At 35.1% G+C, this 21,502-nt stretch overlaps 1 protein-coding gene across 4 annotated transcripts in view; it reads right to left on the bottom strand.

Moving 5' to 3' along the window:
* LOC120431490 (uncharacterized) overlaps positions 1 to 20,361 on the bottom strand; it is a 37,126-nt gene extending 16,765 nt beyond the window's left edge. For 3 of the 4 annotated variants that reach the window (XM_039596687.2, XM_039596622.2, XM_052706444.1), the window contains exon 1: positions 20,154 to 20,361. The gene's annotated coding sequence lies outside the window, so the exon portion shown is untranslated. Of the gene's footprint in view, positions 1 to 14,330; positions 14,538 to 20,153 lie in introns of those variants that run through there. The other variant, XM_039596741.2, reaches the window with a different exon arrangement.
* Between the last annotated feature and the right edge of the window lie 1,141 nt (positions 20,362 to 21,502).

Genomic DNA, 21,502 nt, shown 5'->3' with positions numbered 1-21,502 from the left:
ACAGATGAAGAAGACGAAGATGTCATAAAAGCAAAATATTATAAGAATAAGTGTTATGAGATAACTGTTAAATCCCTGGAGGAAGGGGACGAAGATAAAATTGAAGAACTTGATAATTTAAGATCAAAATTTTCCGCTAAATATTTGAAACATAGACAGAAATATTTACAAAAAAGGCATGGTAACAATTATTGAAATATAGCCAGACAAGTGATTTCAAACTCTGTAACCTTTCCTCTTCCACTATCCACCTTGAAGAGATGAATGCACAATGGTGTAAAGTCTCTATAATAAAACAAAAAAAAAAATAGTTTCAATGTCCCTACTCGTGACGACCACTGAGCTTTTGGAGATCAATGCTTGAAAAGGGATCTGTTACTGAATGGGACTGCTCGATATTTGAAAGAGCTGTCATGATCGTCATTGCTTGGCGACGGTCGATGGACGTATTCACAAATACGAAACGAACGAAAAACGAGCCCGAACGAGACAACGTGCTCCTACTCTTTCTCTCGTTTTTCGACTCTCTCTCTCTCTTCCTTGTGTTTGCTGCGTGGTGACAAAAGTCATTTGAATGCAATCATGGGAGAGATGATCGGAATGTATTTCTAGAGGGAGGTCAATGGCTGTCAATGACAATGAGTTTCTTTGCGTAGCATTCATTCGGTTGTGTGTGAAACGAACGAAAGCATAATGTCAAAATCTGGAGTATTTTTGTAAAGGTCCAATATACCAAATTTTCAGTTTTTGCTTTTGGGTGTTTTTTCATACCCCTGACTCAAGGCGGTTTCAAAAACACCCAAAAGGCAAAAACTGGAAATTTGGTCTATTGGACCTTTTAAAAATAAACTCTAGAAATCAGGTTGTTGTGGTGAAGACGATTGGAGTGTTCTGTCACCTTTCACAAAGTCGAAATATCGTAAGCACTGTTGGAGATATTGCGAAAAACGTTTGAGACATTTTTTTTTTGCATGACCAGAGGAATGAGGGCAGATTCAACCAGACATCGTAAAACGCCCCAGTTTTGAAGAGGAAGTTTGTAAAAAGTTTTGAAATAGATAAGGTTGTTGGAGATGATTCGGAGACAAAAACCAAACAGTTTACGCAGCAGAAGGAATCTGTGGTCGGGTTTCGCAAAACTACAACGGAGTGGTCTTTTTTTAATACTTAAAATTCCTTTTACGCAGTTCAGAAAGGTAGATTGAAAACAGGTGCTGGTGGTTATGTTATGGACATAACCAAAAATACTAAGCTATAAAGTAGTAGAGAGGGCCACTAAAAGATTGGAAGAAATAAGAAGCTTTTCAGAATAAAGTTTGTAACAGAAGGAAGTTCTTTCAAGGTTAAATTTGCCCAAATACGACGAAATTAGTTTGAAACACGCTACAAGTTGCAACTTATACGCAACAGCGACACGTAATGGCCTATCTACAATCACTTAGCTTAGAATAGTTAAGTAAAGTAAAACTTAGAAAATGTACACAACTTACGGCCGTCATCCACAATCAACTTAGAAAATGTGCTGGGCTGATATACGTTGCTATGCAGTTGTTTGTTTACCTTTGATATGGAAACGTCAATTTACCGTAGATTTTGAAATTTTCCAAACCATACGTCAAGTTTCTAATTTTATTCCTTTTCATTGTAGAAGATCAGATTCATTTCCATTGATTCAAACTCCTAAGCTAAGTGAAATTTTCTAAGTTAAGTGATTGTAGATAGGCCATAACGCAGCACCCGGCACAGATTACTATTAAAGAGCACAGATTAGATTACAGATTACAATACTGCCCAGACGGATTATCCAAAGTCCTCGGAAAAATTTCACTTAAGATATTCAAGCCAAGATTTTTTTTTGTTATCGTTGAGCGCAGTTAACTTTCGACAACCACCCAAACAACAAAACAATCTGAGGGCCGCTCTGGAGATGATTGCTGCGCTAGCGGCTAAAAATAATACCACGTGGAGAGCACCGAGATAGAGAGAAAGGGGAGAGTGTTTTTGCCCAAAACGGGAAATTTAAAATTGCATTCATGTGTGTCTCGTTTTGCAAAAACGCTAAAAAGCACAGTAACATGCAAATCTGGAATGCCGTTACGAAAATGACTCTTGACTTGACTAATCTTTCAAGGACGTAGTCTTGACGCCACAAACATCCCCCATTTCCGTTCTTTTCCCACAGCGCATTCCATCAGTTGAGGTTTAATTTACAATGAAAAGAACGAACTAAAAACAAAAAGAAAAGCACAATCACACAAGTGTGGTGGGTTCAATCATCCACGGGATTTATCTCGTTCATTTTTCATCGCCTCTAAATTTTTTCGTTCGATTGTTTTTTTTCCTCCTTCCCCATCGTCAGCTGCTGATTGCTGCTCTCTTGCAGCTTCCAGACTTTTTCTATGTTTTTTTCTTTTTAATTTTTTGCCTTCATTTGTTCATCGAACGAGGTCGAGAGTGAGAGAGGACAAGAGGCTATCGATTTTCCTGCGGCGCGCAACCGTCATCATAATACTTGCAGCAGCAGCAGCAGCATCCAGAAGCTCCTCTCATATCAAGCAGCCAAAAAGAGTCAATAACCGGTTCACACAGCACGGGTTTCGTGTGATGCGTTGTTGTTTTTGTTTGCCGTCGTTGACGGTGGTGATTATGGTGGCTCAACCACGTGTCGTGTCTTGATCAAGTTAATCCGAATGCTGAAGGATCTTCTATCCACGCCAAGACAAATGTGTATCTCATCAAACGATAGTCTGCATGATAGATCCGGACATGATTTGAATTAAAAATCTTACATTTGGCATAAAACAAGAGTTTAAATAAAATTTAAGTACTTTTTTTTTTTTAATTACTTGTAACTTTTGCTAGGGTTGTCAGATCTCATTTTTTTTTGGACTCGTTGGAAAGGTTTCTGATAACTCATCCAACATCATCCACATTCACATCATTTTCATCAAAATATTAGAGCTTTATAATTAACACTTCAGTGCTCATTAGGGTGACAATAAAAAAAAATCGACATCAGAGATACCCTCTGACTCGATTCCTAATGCAAAAATAAGTATCTGTGCCAATTTTGAGCCAAATCGGTTAAGGCTAAGGGGTCGCTTTTCATCGTTGAAGTTTATATGGGGAAAATCACGAAAATGTATGGGGAAAAACACCGTTTGAGTAATTTTCTGCTAGGTGGCGCTGGTCTCGCCCAAAATTGTCCAAGTGTGGGATTCTTCTAAACGATCCGAGTTGATCCTGATTTTTGGTGATTTTTCTAGAAAAAACTCGGATCGTCTTGCACCCTTCTACAAAGTTGTAGGGAATTAAATTTCCTACAAGAATCTCACTCTTGGACAATTTTGGGCGAGACCTGCGCCACCTGCTGCAAAAATCCTGAAGCGATGTTTTTCCCCATACATTTTTGCGATTTTCCCCATATAAACTTCAACGATGAAAAGCGACCCCTTAGCCTTAACCGATTTGGCTCAAAATTGGCACAGTTACTTGTTTTTAACTAAAAAATCGATCCAGGGGGTATCTCTTGCGATTTTCCGAAATTTTCAATTTTTCTTGTCACCCTAGTGCTCATACATTCTTATAGGGTTCTGATTCTCAAATAATTGGTCCCTTCGGAAAGGAGCAATTGTCCACCAAACCCCGAAATGGATTTTATTTATATTTTTTTAATGGGGCACTTCCATTCGAGCAGTTTTTGCTTTTTTCTGCAATGTATTTCTTATGGAGAAAGTAATTGATTTAAAAAACACGCTTTTTGTTTAAAGGCTCCAAAAGAATGAAAGCAATAAATCCATTTAAAAAAATCCTCAAGAGACGGTCAAGGCAAGGGTCATGAAAAAAAAATCTTCAAAATAAAAAATACAATATTTAAAAACCTAAAAAATTAACTTCTAAAATATATTCGCAATTCGCAATTTTCAGTGTAAGAACGGGCCTTGACCGATCTTATGCACCAGGTTCCCGACGAACACGCACTGCCCTTACACCTACATCTCACCCTTGCTCTGAGTCAGTACGAGCAGCACGCTAGAACACGCTTTGAGTGTTCGTGCCAGGCATGCACACCTTCTTTTCCGGTTACGCATTTTAACTCGGCCGGGGGTGGTACATTACGTAGGGTTTGATGTAAGTATAAGCGCCTAACCATTTGTAGTGTGCCTATCCATTTTCATTAAAGCAAAAACTGTTTTATTTTTAGTTTGAATTCAAAAACTAGTTGTTTTTTTACTGTGTATTGTTTTCTTCTGAAACCTTTCCTAGTGTTGAGTCGCGTTTATATGTTGCTATTTCTTCTGTCGCGGTGTTTTGTTACAATTTTTGGTCCTAAGCATGTTATAAAAGTTTACCAAAAATACAATATTAATATTTGTGTTAATCCTTTAACCATTCCATAAATTGAGTAAGGGCTCAAACCTCACTTGTTTGAAAAAATAAAAGGGTGAAGATTGAAAACAATAGACAGTAAAAGAGAATTTATTTTATAAAAATCAAGTATCAATAGTAATAGAATGATGAGCGTGTTTTGAAGAATAAAAATGAGAAGCTAGATGCATTAGATGTAAAATTAGACAATAGTTAATAAATAGAGATACAAAACAAGCTTAGACTATAGTAATGATAATTTATAGGACAGATAAAGTATTATTCAAATAAATAAATTCGCAATAAAATCAAAAAAGATTAGGCGAATGATAAATAGACTTGATATTACTAGTACATTAAGGAAAAGTATATTTTTAAGAAAAAAAAACAAAACAAAGTTTTTTACAGCAGTATCAATTGATAGAAAAGAGTGGAAAAGCTTTGAGAGATAAGAGAATCAAAGGTTAGTAAAATTAAAATCAAATGTTGGATATTAAATAGAAGAATCAATGAAGAATTGGGAATCAGAAGAGCAAAATAAAAATAGGAGATAGGTGGTAGCTGAGAATGAAGAGAAGAGAAACCCCGTTGTGCGATGTTTCAGGTAAATCCACAGCAGTTGACTCAACATACTGCGAATCAAAACAATACCGTCTACAATCACAAATTACTTCCCTTTCCCACATTGTCGCGCCCCTTTCTTTTAGCCGTCTCGACTCTGACCCGCGGTGGTCAAAGGTTTACGATCCGTTTCCACAGGCCACCAGCTAGGTCATCATGAAAACCAAGCCAACGTGGAGGTAAGAAATAGGACACTCGCAAGGAACCAGAGCTATACTGTTCTGATCAAGATAATTCGGATGATCTAACAGAACTACGGATGTAGTTAGTTACGCTCCTTCCAGGATGTTCCTTACGTGGACGTCAACCGAAGAGCACGCAACAAGGTCAGTGCCATTGCATGCTCTTAGGTATCAATCCTTGGCCTGCTACACATTCACATCATTTTCATCAAAATATTAGAGCTTTATAATTAACACTTCAGTGCTCATTAGGGTGACAATAAAAAAAAATCGACATCAGAGATACCCTCTGACTCGATTCCTAATGCAAAAATAAGTATCTGTGCCAATTTTGAGCCAAATCGGTTAAGGCTAAGGGGTCGCTTTTCATCGTTGAAGTTTAAATGGGGAAAATCACGAAAATGTATGGGAAAAAACATCGTTTCAGTAATTTTCTGCTAGGTGGCGCTGGTCTCGCCCAAAATTGTCCAAGTGTGAGATTCTTGTAGGAAATTTAATTCCCTACAACCAACGATGCCAGATTTTTTTTTGAAAATCTGTACTTTCTTAAAAATAAATCTGTATTTTATCTGTATCATGTCAAATTCGAAGCCATAGAAGACATTTTTAAATTTTTGATAGCAGATTTAAGCTTTTTGATCATATTGAAGCATAATTCAGTAACTAAATTGTTAACATTTTTAAAAATAAGCAATTTAAAAAAATCTGTATATACAGATTTTTGTGATTTTTGAGATCGAAAAATCTGTCAAATACAGATTTATCTGTATATCTGGCATGGCTGCCTACAACTTTGTCGAAGGGTGCAAAACGATCCGAGTTGATCCTGATTTTTGGTGATTTTTCTAGAAAAAACTCGGATCGTCTTGCACCCTTCTACAAAGTTGTAGGTAATTAAATTTCCTAAAGAATCTCACTCTTGGACAATTTTGGGCGAGACCTGCGCCACCTGCTGCAAAAATCCTAAAGCGATGTTTTTCCCCATACATTTTTGCGATTTTCCCCATATAAACTTCAACGATGAAAAGCGACCCCTTAGCCTTAACCGATTTGGCTCAAAATTGGCACAGTTACTTGTTTTTACCTAAAGAATCGATCCAGGGGGTATCTCTTGCGATTTTCCGAAATTTTCAATTTTTCTTGTCACTCTAGTGCTCATACATTCTTATAGGGTTCTGATTCTCAAATACTTGGCCCCTTCGGAAAGGAGCAATTGTCCACCAAACCCCGAATGGATTTTATTTATATTTTTTTAATGGAGCACTTCCATTCGAGCAGTTTTTGCTTTTTTCTACAATGTATTTCTTATGGAGCGAAATGTCAAAAACTGCTCGACTGCGGGTGCTCCATTCAGAAAGTATTTGATTAAAAAAACTCGCTTTTTGTTTGAAGGCTCCAAAAGAATGAAAGCAATAAATCCATTTAAAAAAAATTCTTCAAGAGACGGTCAAGGCAAGGGTCATGAAAAAAAAATCTTCAAAATAGAAAATACAATATTTAAAAACCTAAAAAATTAACTTCAAAAATATAACCTCAAAAATAAATCAAAATCTAAAATTATAATGTGATAGAATTTTCAATTTCGAAAAGTCTGAATATTCAATATCTAAGAATATTTATACAGTTTGTAATCCAAAATCCTCGCTAAAATTTCACTCCGAAAGAATTGAATTTCCGATATTTAAAATTATGTCTTCTCATAATTTCAAAATCTCTTACATAAAATAGGATTTCAAAAATTGTGGAATTCAAGAATTTAAGAACTAAGAATTAAAAAATAAAACCATTTAAGAATTTACGAATTTAAAAATTTATGAATTTAAGAATTTATGAATTAAGAATTTATGAATTTAAGAATTTAAGAATTTAAGAATTCAAGAATTTAAGAATTTAAGAATTCAAGAATTTAAGAATTCAAGAATTCAAGAATTCAAGAATTTAAGAATTTAAGAATTTAAGAATTCAAGAATTCAAGAATTTATGAATTTATGAATTTAAGAATTTAAGAAATTAAGAAATTAAGAAATTAAGAATTTAAGAATTTAAGAATTTAAGAATTTAAGAATTTAAGAATTTAAGAATTTAAGAATTTAAGAATTTAAGAATTTAAGAATTTAAGAATTTAAGAATTTAAGAATTTAAGAATTTAATAATTTAAGAATTTAAGAATTTAAGAATTTAAGAATTTAAGAATTTATGAATTTAAGAATTTAAGAATTTAAGAATTTAAGAATTTAAGAATTTAAGAATTTAAGAATTTAAGAATTTAAGAATTTAAGAATTTAAGAATTTAAGAATTTAAGAATTTAAGAATTTAAGAATTTAAGAATTTAAGAATTTAAGAATTTAAGAATTTAAGAATTTAAGAATTTAAGAATTTAAGAATTTAAGAATTTAAGAATTTAAGAATTTAAGAATTTAAGAATTTAAGAATTTAAGAATTTAAGAATTTAAGAATTTAAGAATTTAAGAATTTAAGAATTTAAGAATTTAAGAATTTAAGAATTTAAGAATTTAAGAATTTAAGAATTTAAGAATTTAAGAATTTAAGAATTTAAGAATTTAAGAATTTAAGAATTTAAGAATTTAAGAATTTAAGAATTTAAGAATTTAAGAATTTAAGAATTTAAGAATTTAAGAATTTAAGAATTTAATAATTTAAGAATTTAAGAATTTAAGAATTTAAGAAATTAAGAATTTAAGAATTTAAGAATTTAAGAATTTAAGAATTTAAGAATTTAAGAATTTAAGAATTTAAGAATTTAAGAATTTAAGAATTTAAGAATTTAAGAATTTAAGAATTTAAGAATTTAAGAATTTAAGAATTTAAGAATTTAAGAATTTAAGAATTTAAGAATTTAAGAATTTAAGAATTTAAGAATTTAAGAATTTAAGAATTTAAGAATTTAAGAATTTAAGAATTTAAGAATTTAAGAATTTAAGAATTTAAGAATTTAAGAATTTAAGAATTTAAGAATTTAAGAATTTAAGAATTTAGGAATTTAAGAATTTAAGAATTTAAGAATTTAAGAATTTAAGAATTTAAGAATTTAAGAATTTAAGAATTTAAGAATTTAAGAATTTAAGAATTTAAGAATTTAAGAATTTAAGAATTTAAGAATTTAAGAATTTAAGAATTTAAGAATTTAAGAATTTAAGAATTTAAGAATGTAAGAATTTAAGAATTTAAGAATTTAAGAATTTAAGAATTTAAGAATTTAAGAATTTAAGAATTTAAGAATTTAAGAATTTAAGAATTTAAGAATTTAAGAATTTAAGAATTTAAGAATTTAAGAATTTAAGAATTTAAGAATTTAAGAATTTAAGAATTTAAGAATTTAAGAATTTAAGAATTTAAGAATTTAAGAATTTAAGAATTTAAGAATTGAGGAATTTAAGAATTTAAGAATTCAGGAATTTAAAAATTTAGGAATTTAAGAATTTAAGAATTTAAGAATTTAAGAATTTAAGAATTTAAGAATTTAAGAATTTAAGAATTTAAGAATTTAAGAATTTAAGAATTTATGAATTTAGGAATTTAAGAATTTAAGAATTTAAGAATTTAAGAATTTAAGAATTTAAGAATTTAAGAATTTAAGAATTTAAGAATTTAAGAATTTAAGAATTTAAGAATTTAAGAATTTAAGAATTTAAGAATTTAAGAATTTAAGAATGTAAGAATTTAAGAATTTAAGAATTTAAGAATTTAAGAATTTAAGAATTTAAGAATTTAAGAATTTAAGAATTTAAGAATTTAAGAATTTAAGAATTTAAGAATTTAAGAATTTAAGAATTTAAGAATTTAAGAATTTAAGAATTTAAGAATTTAAGAATTTAAGAATTTAAGAATTTAAGAATTTAAGAATTTAAGAATTTAAGAATTTAAGAATTTAAGAATTTAAGAATTGAGGAATTTAAGAATTTAAGAATTCAGGAATTTAAAAATTTAGGAATTTAAGAATTTAAGAATTTAAGAATTTAAGAATTTAAGAATTTAAGAATTTAAGAATTTAAGAATTTATGAATTTAGGAATTTAAGAATTTAAAAATTAAAAAAATTAAAAATTTAAAAAATTAAAAAATTAAAAAATTAAAAAATTAAAAAATTAAAAAATTAAAAAATTAAAAAATTTAAGGATTTAAGAATTTAAGAATTTAAGAATTTAAGAATTTAAGAATTTAAGAATTTAAGAATTTAAGAATTTAAGAATTTAAGAATTTAAGAAATTAAGAATTTAAAAATTTTAAGAATTTAAGAATTTAAGAATGTAAGAATTTAAGAATTTAAGAATTTAAGAATTTAAGAATTTAAGAATTTAAGAATTTAAGAATTTAAGAATTTAAGAATTTAAGAATTTAAGAATTCGATGCCAACATTTCAAAAAGCATCATGTACAAACCATGCGTTTTGAGAAAAATGCAATTGAATGTTGAGCATCCATTTTCAATTACCATTTTTATATAAAAGCAAAATAAGATGTTCTAATGATAACGAACGATGAAAAACGTTGCTTTTGTTGATACTTGATCATCCATATTCAATAAAACATTATTTCCGTAATTTTATTTGAGAAAAACAAACATAACTTCTTTTGAAATCACCAACGTCTATATCACCCTGCTGTCACTGAGGGGGGCGCTTTGTTATGATTCGTTTTTCTTCGCCGAATGTACATGGCGCTTTTTTCATGTTGCTTTTTTTTCGTCACGAGGTCTATGTAGCCTTTTGTTTGACAGGTTGACAGGGCTATATAAACAGGGACTGCTGATGGCAGAGATTTTGTTTATGTTACTTTATTTAAAATCATGATTAAACAGACTTTACTGAAGTAACTTTTGCTCATTTTTGGTGGAGAGGTAGCTTATTAGAAGTACTTTCAGAATATACAATAACCCAGAAAGTGTCAAAATGTACATGATGCCTTTTGAAATGTTACCGTCGAATTGAGGAATTTAAGAATTTAAGAATTTAAGAATTTTTTTTTTTTTTTTTTTTTTTTTTTTTTTTTTTTTTTTTTTTTTTTTTTTTTTTTTTTTTTTTTTTGGGAGGGTGATCCAGCCGCACATCGTTGATGTCGAAACCTCTAAACTGGGCCCTCGTCCTGTCACGTCCGTCAGTAGTCTTGTCGTACATTACAACTAGAACCAGATCTGCCAATGAATTAGTACACTTCGACCAAATAAACACTGACGCTGTATGGATCTGACTCTAGAATAAATGCACAGTTGTGTGTTATTCATAAGTCCAAAATGTTCAATTATTCATATAAGTCCAAATATTCATTTGCGGATAACTACCTAACTTGAATTGAATACAAGATTTAAAGCAACCTATCCGAAAGCTACTCTTATCTCAAATCCCCGACGACCAAAAAAAAACGTTTCTTTTAAAACCTGTCTGGCTTCTTTTAAAAAACAAAAAAAAATAACAGTTGATATTTTACAAGTCGTGAATTGAAAAAGAGACGACCATTTGTTCGTCAGAATTCCAGTAGATCCTCGATTCGCAACAATGGTCGATACAATCATAATCCGACAACCGTTAGTTCAACAGATCAACGAATTTAGTCCGATATCATTTCACTATTGATTGATCGAGACTCTATGGAAATTTTGACAAATCAGAATGGTTTTTATGCTACTTGAATGAAAATCACCGATTCTGATAGAATTACTAAATTCACTGTTACTAATTTTGTCCCTAAATAACTAAAGGCAAAGTATAAAAAGTTGATATTTATAGTTAAAATCCTAAATTCTACAATCACTATTTTTTAAACCCGCATCCTAACCTGACACCCACATTAAGATAGGGAAAAATCACATATGTAGCGGTTCATTGTACAAATGTGATATTTCCACTATCAGAGAACCTCCTTGTCTCGATGACAGCTTACCGGCCATCGATTAAGCCCTGAGACTACGCCAAAGTGGGTTCTCGCAGCATGAAGTGGTGTCCATGTGTAAAAATGGAAGCTTCAGCAATATACTGAACACTTCGATTTTAATTCCACATCGAATCAAATCATACTCTTTGCCAAACAAGCATCAAACCTATGACACTCATTATGACAAAGCCCAGGGAAGAATTTAAGAATTTAAGAATTTAAGAATTTAAGAATTTAAGAATTTAAGAATTTTAGAATTTATAAGCTTAAGAATACTAAAATTATTTTAGATTTGAGATTTTTTTTCTATATTGTTTTGAATTTGATATTTTTTAGTTTTTAATTTTTGACTTTTTAATTTTGATTTTTTTTAAATCTTCAAAATTTCGATTATCCAAATTTTTGGCATTTTGAATTTCAGATTGCTAAAATTTTTAATTTCGAAATTTCGGATTTTTTAAATTACGATTTTAGAAATTAAAAAAAAAATAATATGTATTTAGATTTTTTTTGTTATAATAAAAACTATTAAAACAAAGTTTTTTTTTTCGAATTTCTGAATTTCTGAAGCTTTGAATTTGGACTGTTATGATCTTTTTATTTTCGCCAAGAATGTTTAAATTTAGAAAAAAATATTTCTACCGATTAAATTCCAAAATTCGAAAGTGGAGGCCAGCTTCTGTTACGTCCAATCGAGCTCATATTTGGCGCCCACCAGAACAAGCCCCAATAATAGTTTTTGTTACACATTCTAATGTCTATATCTTCGGGAAAAGTTTGTAATATTTGAGATACAAAATTAAAAATTGAATAAATCCGGTATAAAATTAAAAATAAATAAGGTTAAAAATCATTGCTCAAAACTCAAAACAAACAAACATTTTCAAAAGAAAATTCAATCATTAAAAATTATAAAATTCTTGCACTCAAAGGAAAAAACAAATTATCGTAATTCCTGATAATATTTTTCTTAATAACTTGAAAGTAATTCTATCTCTCTCAATTAATTTATTTATCAAAATTGCCATCCGCGCGAAATCCGCGCCTGAGCAAAATTAGCCAGTAAATCTGCGCCAGATCCGCGCGAAACGCGCCTTCTGTAACAATCCTGCATTTTGTGTGATTGGTTCACCCAACAGGCTTCATACAATTTTGGCAGCTATCCATTCAAAAATTGAACTTAACAATTCGAAAATCTGTATCTTTTAAAGACATTTTCTTATCGAATTGGTATCTTTGCCAGAATTATAGGATGAGCACAATTCAGAAAAAGATGGCGCGGAGTTATTTTTGTCGATTTTTAATTAACTTTTTGTCACAAAAATTAAACTTCACCAAATAAGTATTTTTTTAATTTTATATTTTTATGTTTTAAGTGGCAAAAAAACGCAACATTTAAGCCTTAGAAAATATGGGCAAACATTTTGCGCCGAGTTTTGTTTTTTGCCGGGACCCGTGGTGAAGGGATAAGCGTGGCCTGGGTTCGATCCTAGAAGGTCCCGGTGGCATTTTTCGATACGAGATTTGCCTGATCACGCCTTTCGTCGGACGGGGAAGTAAATGTTGGCCCCGGTCTAACCTAGAGGTTAGGTCGTTAGCTCAGTCCTGGTGTAGGAGTCGTCTCCCTGAGTCCTGCCTCGGTAGAGTCGCTGGTAGGCAGTTGGACTCACAATCCAAAAGTCGTCAGTTCGAATCCCGTGGATTGAATCTTAGGGACGTGGCATTACGTCGTGCTGCCATCTGGTTTTTTTTAATGTGCAAAAGTGGAAAAGTGCAGAGTCATCGTCTAAAAATAGACGGCGTCCTCCCAGTCAAATCAATCCCAATTCTGAAACGGAATCTAATTAGAATCGTATACAAATTCCGTTTCAAACGCAACAACCGGTTCGAACATGGAACCGGTTGTTGCGTTTCAAACGGAATTTGTATACGATTCTAATTAGATTCCGTTTCAGAATTCGGATTCTCGCCCATTCTGGCAGAACATTTAAACGGCCGAAAAGGATACACGGCAGAAATACTCAATTGGCCCAACATAATAATAGAAGTGTTCTAGCTGATGGTACAAACCATCGATGATTTTCCAATATCAATACACTCAACTCCCGGTGGTTGGTCAGTATTTCGTTTGACACTTTTTTAGTTTGTACCTCGTTGGTTGGTCAAAGTCAAACTAAAAAGTGACGAACTGTCACTTTTACACGGCATTCACGCACACTATCAAAACAAACAATAGATAGTGTGTGTGAACTCCGGGTAAAAGGGGTGTCAAACTTAAAAGTGACCCCGTTCGTTGGGCAACAGTTGGTGACAAAATTTTCATCAAAGTACCTGAGATTTAGCTCTGGTAAGTTTTAAAATTAACATCTAATTGTTTATATTTTTTGATAGGGTTGTCAGATCATCAGTCTTTTGTACTCGTTAGTAAGGTATTTCAAATACCAGGCTTAAAATGTTTTTATACAAAAACACAATTTTTACAATCTTCCAAACTTTTGTTCAAGTCATATTTTTAGCATAACTTTTGAAGTACTTTACAAAACTTCATAATATTAACTAGGGTCTTGTGGGACCCCAAGATGGATGTATAATAATTTAATTTGGGCTCTTAGCTCAAAATATTGTTCCCTACAACAAAAGTCGCTCAAAAATGGTGTTTCTTGAGCGAAAAAAAACTGCTGATCATAGCTGAAGTTCCCGGCCAACATTCCATTGAAACGTTTGGAACTGGAGAAGAGTCCCATTACGCCACCACATCACAAAACACAAACGCGCAGTGGTGTCTTCTTGCTGTTATTGTTCACAGTCGTCACTCTTTTATGCTGCACACACAGAACAGAGCTCAAATTGAATATGTTGAAGAAACGAAAAACGTTCAATTTTAATCTTTCTTCTTGAACTTGATATTTTGGTAGCACTTAACAAGCAACATGATTTTTATGGTTCACCTTTTCTATTGCTTTGATATTTGCTTAACTTTAATTTCAAATTTTTAAACCTTTAAAACTCACAATGTCACATAATTGTTCAATCCAGTTTCATGGCCATTTCCGACACAAACGCGAGCCCCTGTTGCATTCCAGCTTCGTTGGAGCCAACAACCTGGGGTGGACACCCCCAAAACTTTAAGAGTTGCAGCCAACCAGTCAGCGCTGGCAACAATCGATAATTACCCCCTCCGCCAGGCTGCCATGCACCGGAACACGGTCCCTCACCCTCCCCCTCCGGAAAGAGGCGAAAGTTTCCCCAAACGATTCCACAGGGCACTTACGTTTCACCGGTGGCCACCATCGGAACCCGAGTGTGGAGCTGCTGTCCAGCGGCAGCTAATTCCAACCTGGGAAATGGGGGGAGAGGACACCTCCCGGAACCGGTTCCACGGACCGCCGGAAGCGCCCCTGGGGCCACGCACGGTAAAGGAAGAGGACCCGACGACGAGGTGCACCGGTTCACTGGTTCGTACGGACTGAGACTCCGTCGTGCAGGCGATCGTTGAAGGTGGAAATTTGATTCGCGACTTCTGGGAATGGGCTCCAGGTTTTTCGAACGAGAAATTTTTACACACGTCTGCTAAAAAAGTTGCCTTCTTGCCTTCTGGATTGAACAGTTTTTGACGTTTGTACGATTGTGTGTGCGTGTGTCGGAGTGGTAGTTCGAGCAGTAGAGCGAATGTAAACACTTCAAATACACACACGCAACGCAAAAGAGGAGGAAGATGTGAGAGAGAGTAGGTACGTGACAAGTGTGCAAGAGAAAAGAACTTGACCGTCGTGGTCGTCGTGGCTTTCGTTGGAGAGAGGAAGAGAATGTGAAAAGAACATCCAGCAACACGACGGTGAAAGCAGTTTTTCGAGCAGATTTTGAGCAGGAGAGAGAAACATACAGGCACAAGTGTGTGTGTGTGCGAAGGAAAAGAGAAATGTTTGCCAGGGTGGCCAGATTTAGGTTTTGTAGTTTTCACTCTCTCAGCAGAAAAAAACACTGGCAAAGTTAGGGAAAATAATTATTAATTGAAACCGGCTTGAGATAAAAACAATACTAACTGGATATCAATGTTGGTGGGATAAGTTAACAGATCGAAAAAAAACACTCAAACCCCGATGGTTTGACACCAACTGTTGTCAAACGAACGGGGTCACTTTTTAGTTTGACACCCCTTTTACACGGAGTTCACACACACTACCAAACGTTTGTTTGTGCGTAAGCGTCGTATAAAAAGTGACAGTTCGTCACTTTTATGTTTGACTTTGAACAACCAACGGGGTGAAAACTAAAAAAGTGTCAAACAAAAAAATGACCAACCCCCGGGGGTTGAGTGTAGACTGCAAAAGTATGTCGGAAGGCGACACTCTCATACAGACCAATCAGCTTAGAACGCCATAGACGGTGCCCGTGCTGTATCAAGAAGATTGTTCCATGTTGATCGGTTTTGGGCGGCAGCTCGCCAGTCTCCTAGGTTGCACATCTTTCTTATTCGTGACCAACGGAGCCCGCCGGTCCTTGCCTAAGTGGCGTTCTGAGCTGTACGTACTCCATCGTAGATCGTTCGTAGCACCTTCCGTTCTAACACTCCAAGGGCTCGTTCGTCCAGGTCTCGCGGCCATAGAGGACAACCGGTCTTATCAGTGTCTTGTACAAAGCCAGCTTCGTGACGCGTTGCATTCGGTCAGATGTCAAGGTTTTCCATAATCCAAACGTGACTGGGTCTCAATCTCAATGCCGGTGCCGTTGTCGGCAGTTACCAGCGATCACAAGTACACGCACTCACTCATCTCCTTCAGCATATCTCCATCCACAGCTTCATGGCACGTGTTACATGATCATAGGAAGCCTTGATCAGCCGAGTCAGTTTGTCCGGGAAACAGTTCTCTTGCAAAATCTGGAATAGCTGTTTGCGGTCGACTGTATCGTAAGCTGCCTTGAAATCGATGAAGATGTGATGTGCGGGTACATTGTACTCACGACATTTCTTGACGATCTTTCGGAGCGAGAAAATCCAGCTTATCGCCCATTTTTGTAGATGGGACAAACAACACCATGCAACCACTCCACCCACATCTTCGAAATCATCAATTGGATCGCCCTAACCAACTGCTCGCCTCCGTATTGGAAGAACTCAGTAACAACATTTCAAAAGGGCGAAACCTACGATCCTGCCGTTTCGGGAAAATCAACATACATAATTTTGCAATTCCGATCAATTCCTATTTCCACAAAAAAGCATGAAAACCATCATTTTTTTCAAAACGTAATAGAAAATAGCAATAATTTCATCATAGAGAGCAATTTTAAATTCATTAAGGTGTTTTTGCTTTTAAAAATTGAGAAAAACAAATTACGCCTTTTTGAAGAGCGTGCCTCCATTTTCGCCCCACCGTATTCGCCACCCACTCAACCAAAACAACGGTTTAGCCCGTCAGGTTACGCCACAAAGCAAAAGTAAACAACAGATTCGCCCTTTTGGTTTTTGTTCACTTTTCGGGGTTTTAAAGAAAAAAGTGGTGAAACAACTATTTTATCATTGTGAAACGTTACAGTCAGTGATAATACAGTGATATTTGCAACCTCAGTGATAAAAAATTGGTCTAGAAAGCCTTCATAAGGAGTCCGGTTCAGGCCAAGACTCGTTTTATTTATTTATTTATTCGTCAAACATACGTAGACTACATGATCGTTGCTTAGTTTCTAATTACAAGGGGGGAGCATCTATCTTTGATTGTAAAACTGTTTTTTCATGGTGGATTTTGTCATTGTGAAATCGATTATGTTATTATATTTGTTATAAGTTTCCATCATTCTATTCATGGGCCCGTGTTTAGCGTAATCAGTTCTGTGAAAATGCAATGCGAATGGCTCACGTGCTCGCAATACGCGTGTGGGTTCATAGAAATTTAATGTTTGTAACAACTCTGGAGAATTAATTCGGTTTGCAATAAGATCATTTACGAACGAGAGAGAAGCGAATTCACGACGCTTTACAAGTGTTTCTAAGCTTATTAACATACAGCGTGCAATATACGAAGGAAGGGGAAACACTGTCCACCCTAGTTTACGAAGAGCAAATAGTAAAAATTGTTTTTGCACTGATTCAATACGGGTTTCGTGTGTTTTGATGTGTGGACTCCACACGACGCTACAATATTCAAGAATAGAGCGAACATAAGCTATGAACAATGTTTTCAATGTATAGGGGTCCTTAAAGTTATAACTGAATCGTTTTATGAAGTTGAGCATATTAGTTGCTTTGAATACCATCGTGTTGTAATGTTCGATGAAAGTCATTTTAGAATCAAGTATGACTCCTAAATCTCTAACATTTGAACAGGTTTCAACTATCTGGTTGTCTAGTTTTACGTTTATATTTGGCTTATTTATTTTTCTGCTGAACAAGATCGATGTACACTTTTTAATGTTAAGTTGTAAAAGGCTACGACAGCACCATTCAAAAAATATGTTGATTTCGTTCTGGAATCTTGAAGCGTCAGTTTCGTCTTTAATTATCATAAACAATTTCATGTCATCTGCGTAAATCGAAACGTTGATATGCTTAAATATAAAGGATACATCATTTACGTAAAGAATAAAAAGTAATGGGCCTAAATGAGAGCCTTGAGGTACCCCGGAAGTTACATTGATGAGCCTAGATATGAGGCCATTAAATTTGACACATTGCGTGCGTTTTGTTAAGTAAGATTTAAGCCATGAAAGTAGATTAGAATCAATTCCGATTTTATCTAATTTGAAAAGAAGCATAGGAATGTCCACTCTGTCGAAGGCTTTGCTAAAGTCAGTATAGAGTGTCTGTACAGAGTTTTTGTTATCCATTTCATTCAATGTGTAGTTTACGAACGAGAGAAGATTAGTTGCTGTTGAGCGCCCTTTGAAAAATCCATGCTGTTTTTGTGTTATGTAGTCTTTTAATTGAGCAAACATTTTGTTGTTTACTATTGCCTCAAAGAGCTTGGGAATACATGAAATAAGAGCAATTCCACGGTAGTTTTTCACGTCAGATTTTTTACCGGATTTGAAAATTGGAACTAAATATGATTTCTTCCAAGCACTTGGGAATATTCCTGATTTTAATGATAGATTAAATAGCCAATAAAGCGGAGAAGCCAGTTCAGAGGCTACATGAGCTAGGATACACCGTAAGTAGCAAGTTGGTTTGATGATGTGGTCTATATTGAAGTGACGTTCCTTGGGGTGTCCCCACCGGAAGTGGGAGACATGGCACCTGACGACTAGGCAATCCCGCGACACCATCCTGCCTTCTCAATCTTTGCTTAGCTTCAATGGTTACAGAGGCGATGATTTTGTACGGCATTCCTCCTAAACCTCCCTACACTAACTTTTTGTCCTGCAACTATTCGACCCAGAATCCCCGGATGTCCCAAGAACCGGTAAACTATGGACCTTCATATCTAGATTGTGAATCCAGACCAGATCCGATACTACAATAATTGAAATTAAAAAGTTATGTATTTTGGATCATACAAATCTGTGTTTGTTGTGGAATTGTGGTCAGAAACATCAAAAACATACATTTTGATCCATTTTGAGGATTGTCAGGTTAAAATTCACTAAATTATAACGAAAATTTGGTGTTTCTAAATATACGTCGGAACTTGCAGAAAACACTACATTCGCCCCTCGTGATTGGATGAAAACACAAGGGCGGAAACTCAAATTGGTTTGTTTTGATTGATGTTGTTGATTAGCCCTTTTGTTTTTTGCTTGTAAAACTACGTATTTTCGGATTTTTGTGATGATGGAGGGTGTTTTAGAATCAGTTTTGTTCGCTTTATATGATTCTGACAAAAACTCAGTTTGTTTACATCTGAGGGTTTCGCCCTATTGAAAAGTTGTTACAGAACTTGTCGGGTAATCTCTTCCGCCGGTCTTGTTGATCTTCAGCTGCCTGATCTCTCTCTTCACCTTCTCCAGCTGGCGCTTTTTAAGCTCGAAGGCCGTTATCTGCCGTTACAAAGTCGACAGTTTTAGTGCATGCTTGCGCCAACTAGGTAATGGTCCGAGTGGATGTCCGCACCGCGATACGTGTCCGAGAAGAATCGGCCGTCGATGAGGACGTGGTCGGTTTGTGTTTTCGTTTGATAATTAGTTGTTAGATGTCCAGGTCACTTTGAGGATGTCTTTTCGAGGAAAGAACGTGCTCCGTACCACCATAACGCTGGAGACTGCAAAGTTGGCCGTTGTCGTTTGTGACGGTGTGTAGACTATTAAGCCACATCACCTGCTTGTACATCTCATCTATTTCTATGCGTGCGATAATATCTTCGATGGCGATCTTAACGGGCAGCTGTCGAACTCCTACACAAACTTCACGTATACAACACTTTTTTCTCGGCATCGGATGATTCATCGAGTGGGCAATGTACGTTGAAGGTGTGCTAATTGAAAAACGACCTTTAATCCTCAATCCGATTTTGACAACATGATTGGGACATGTTTTTCGGACCGAACCACGTAGACCAGTGGTAGCGCTTCCGCCTCGGAAGCGGTTTAAATCCCGGCTCGGACCAACACAACATAAAAATTGAGTGTATTCCGCTTACTCTGATGGACCTTGACATAAGGTGTGAAAAGAAAGTTTACATTTGTTTATAGGACCTAATAAAAAAGACGATAAATCATCTTTGCGGTTAACTGCACACAGTAGGCCTGGCGGGCCTGGCTGCTTTAATATGTGTAATGTTGCAATGTATTTTAAAGTGTACCTATTAATCGCTCGTTAAATAAAAATTCACTGATATTCATCCAACACAACATTCATTGGTGTGAGCAGGATGAACTGTTTGTTTAAAAAAAATTGCTTCATTCACATTACAGTTTGTTTACACTAATTTAATTTTTACCAACACATCTTTTCAGAAAAGCCTCAACAGAAAGTTTGTCCGCTGTCCTGGCAACCCTGCCCGTTTTCAGGGTTGCGCAAGCTTGACGGTGGTCAGGGAAGATGGGTTGGTTGGTGTGTGGGAGGGGAAAGGGAACGAGGGTAGTCCAGCAGCCAAAAGGAGAAAAAAAAGAGCAAAAAAAAAGGCTGGAAGAGGAGAAAAAAAAGGTTTTCGCCACTTACATTTACTTCGTGGGCAATTTTCTTCGATTTGCACATCTTTGGGCAGGTTCCCACACGGTGGACACGAACGAGCACGGTTCCGGGCGCGGAATAACGCTAGATTCACCTACGGACACGAAAATTTCCCGTTCGAAATGTAAAAGAAAAAACGCAGCGCTCGCGGACTGGAAAAAGTGCACCGGCGGGTGTTCGGTTCGTACGTCGCGCAAGCAAAAGTCGTCACTTGTCTACTCTGTTTCTTCTTCTTCTTCTGCTCAACTCTTTTACACCTTGCAGCAAATCCAAAATTTCGCGTTCTGTCTCGCTTGCGCAAACGGGAGAGCAACGGGTTGGAACGAGAGAAAAGCACGCACGTCAAAGTACAGTAAAGGCTGCCGAAGGTGGGTGTCCTGGGAAAGTGTGCTCGAGTCTGCCAGGGGTGGACTTTGAAGTGAGAAATGTCGAGCAGTTTTAAGACAAAGTCCGGAAGATTGTAAAAACGGGTTTTTTGCCTTCCTCACCTTACTGAGGAAAAGTTATAAAATCACTCGAAAAATGAACTTTTCAATTCGACCTCGTAGACCTACCTTCACGTATACCTATCAACTCAGAATCAAATTCTGAGCAAATGTCTGTGCGTGTGTATGTCTGTAAGTCCGTGCACCGAAAAATATGCACTCGATTATCTCCGGACTGACTGAACCGATTTGGACCGTTCTGGTCTCATTCGATCCGTCTTGGGGCCCCACAAGACCCTAGTTAATATTATGAAGTTTTGATAAGTACTTTAAATGTTATGCTATAAAAACGATTCTGGCTAAAGTTTGAAAGATTGTAAAAGGGGTGGTTTTTGTAAGCAAACCCGTCTGATCATACATTTTTAGAAAGGTATGTGAAGACCTTTCTAATGAGCCCAAAACATATGTACATAATTGTGAGGAAGCACCAACCACCATCGGTGGATTAAGTAACGTTTTTTGTTGGGCACCCCGTCATGTTATGCAATGGAGCATTTCCATTAGAGCAGTTTTTGCTTTTTTTCTGCAAAGTATTTCTTATCCAGGTTTTTAAGCGAAGATGGCGTTCGAATGGTGAACGCCCTAAATGTCAAAATTGCGCAGTAGCACCAACATTAGAAAAAAAAGTATGACTGTCATGCCGTGTCACACTTGTTTCGTAATGTTGGTACCACTGCGTGATTTTGACATTTCGGGCGTTCACCATTCGAACGCCATCTTCGCTTAAAAATCTGGATAGGAGAACTGTCATTTCTACCACTCGAATCCAGTGCTCCATTATATTAAATGACTTTTCCAATGAGCCCAAAATACTGAAGATCTGACAACCCTATCAAAAGTGTTTGACACTTA

This window comes from Culex pipiens, chromosome 1 (assembly GCF_016801865.2).
Source record: "Culex pipiens pallens isolate TS chromosome 1, TS_CPP_V2, whole genome shotgun sequence".
NCBI classification, from domain to species: domain Eukaryota; kingdom Metazoa; phylum Arthropoda; class Insecta; order Diptera; family Culicidae; genus Culex; species Culex pipiens.
This window is presented reverse-complemented; position numbering and strand designations above follow the sequence as displayed.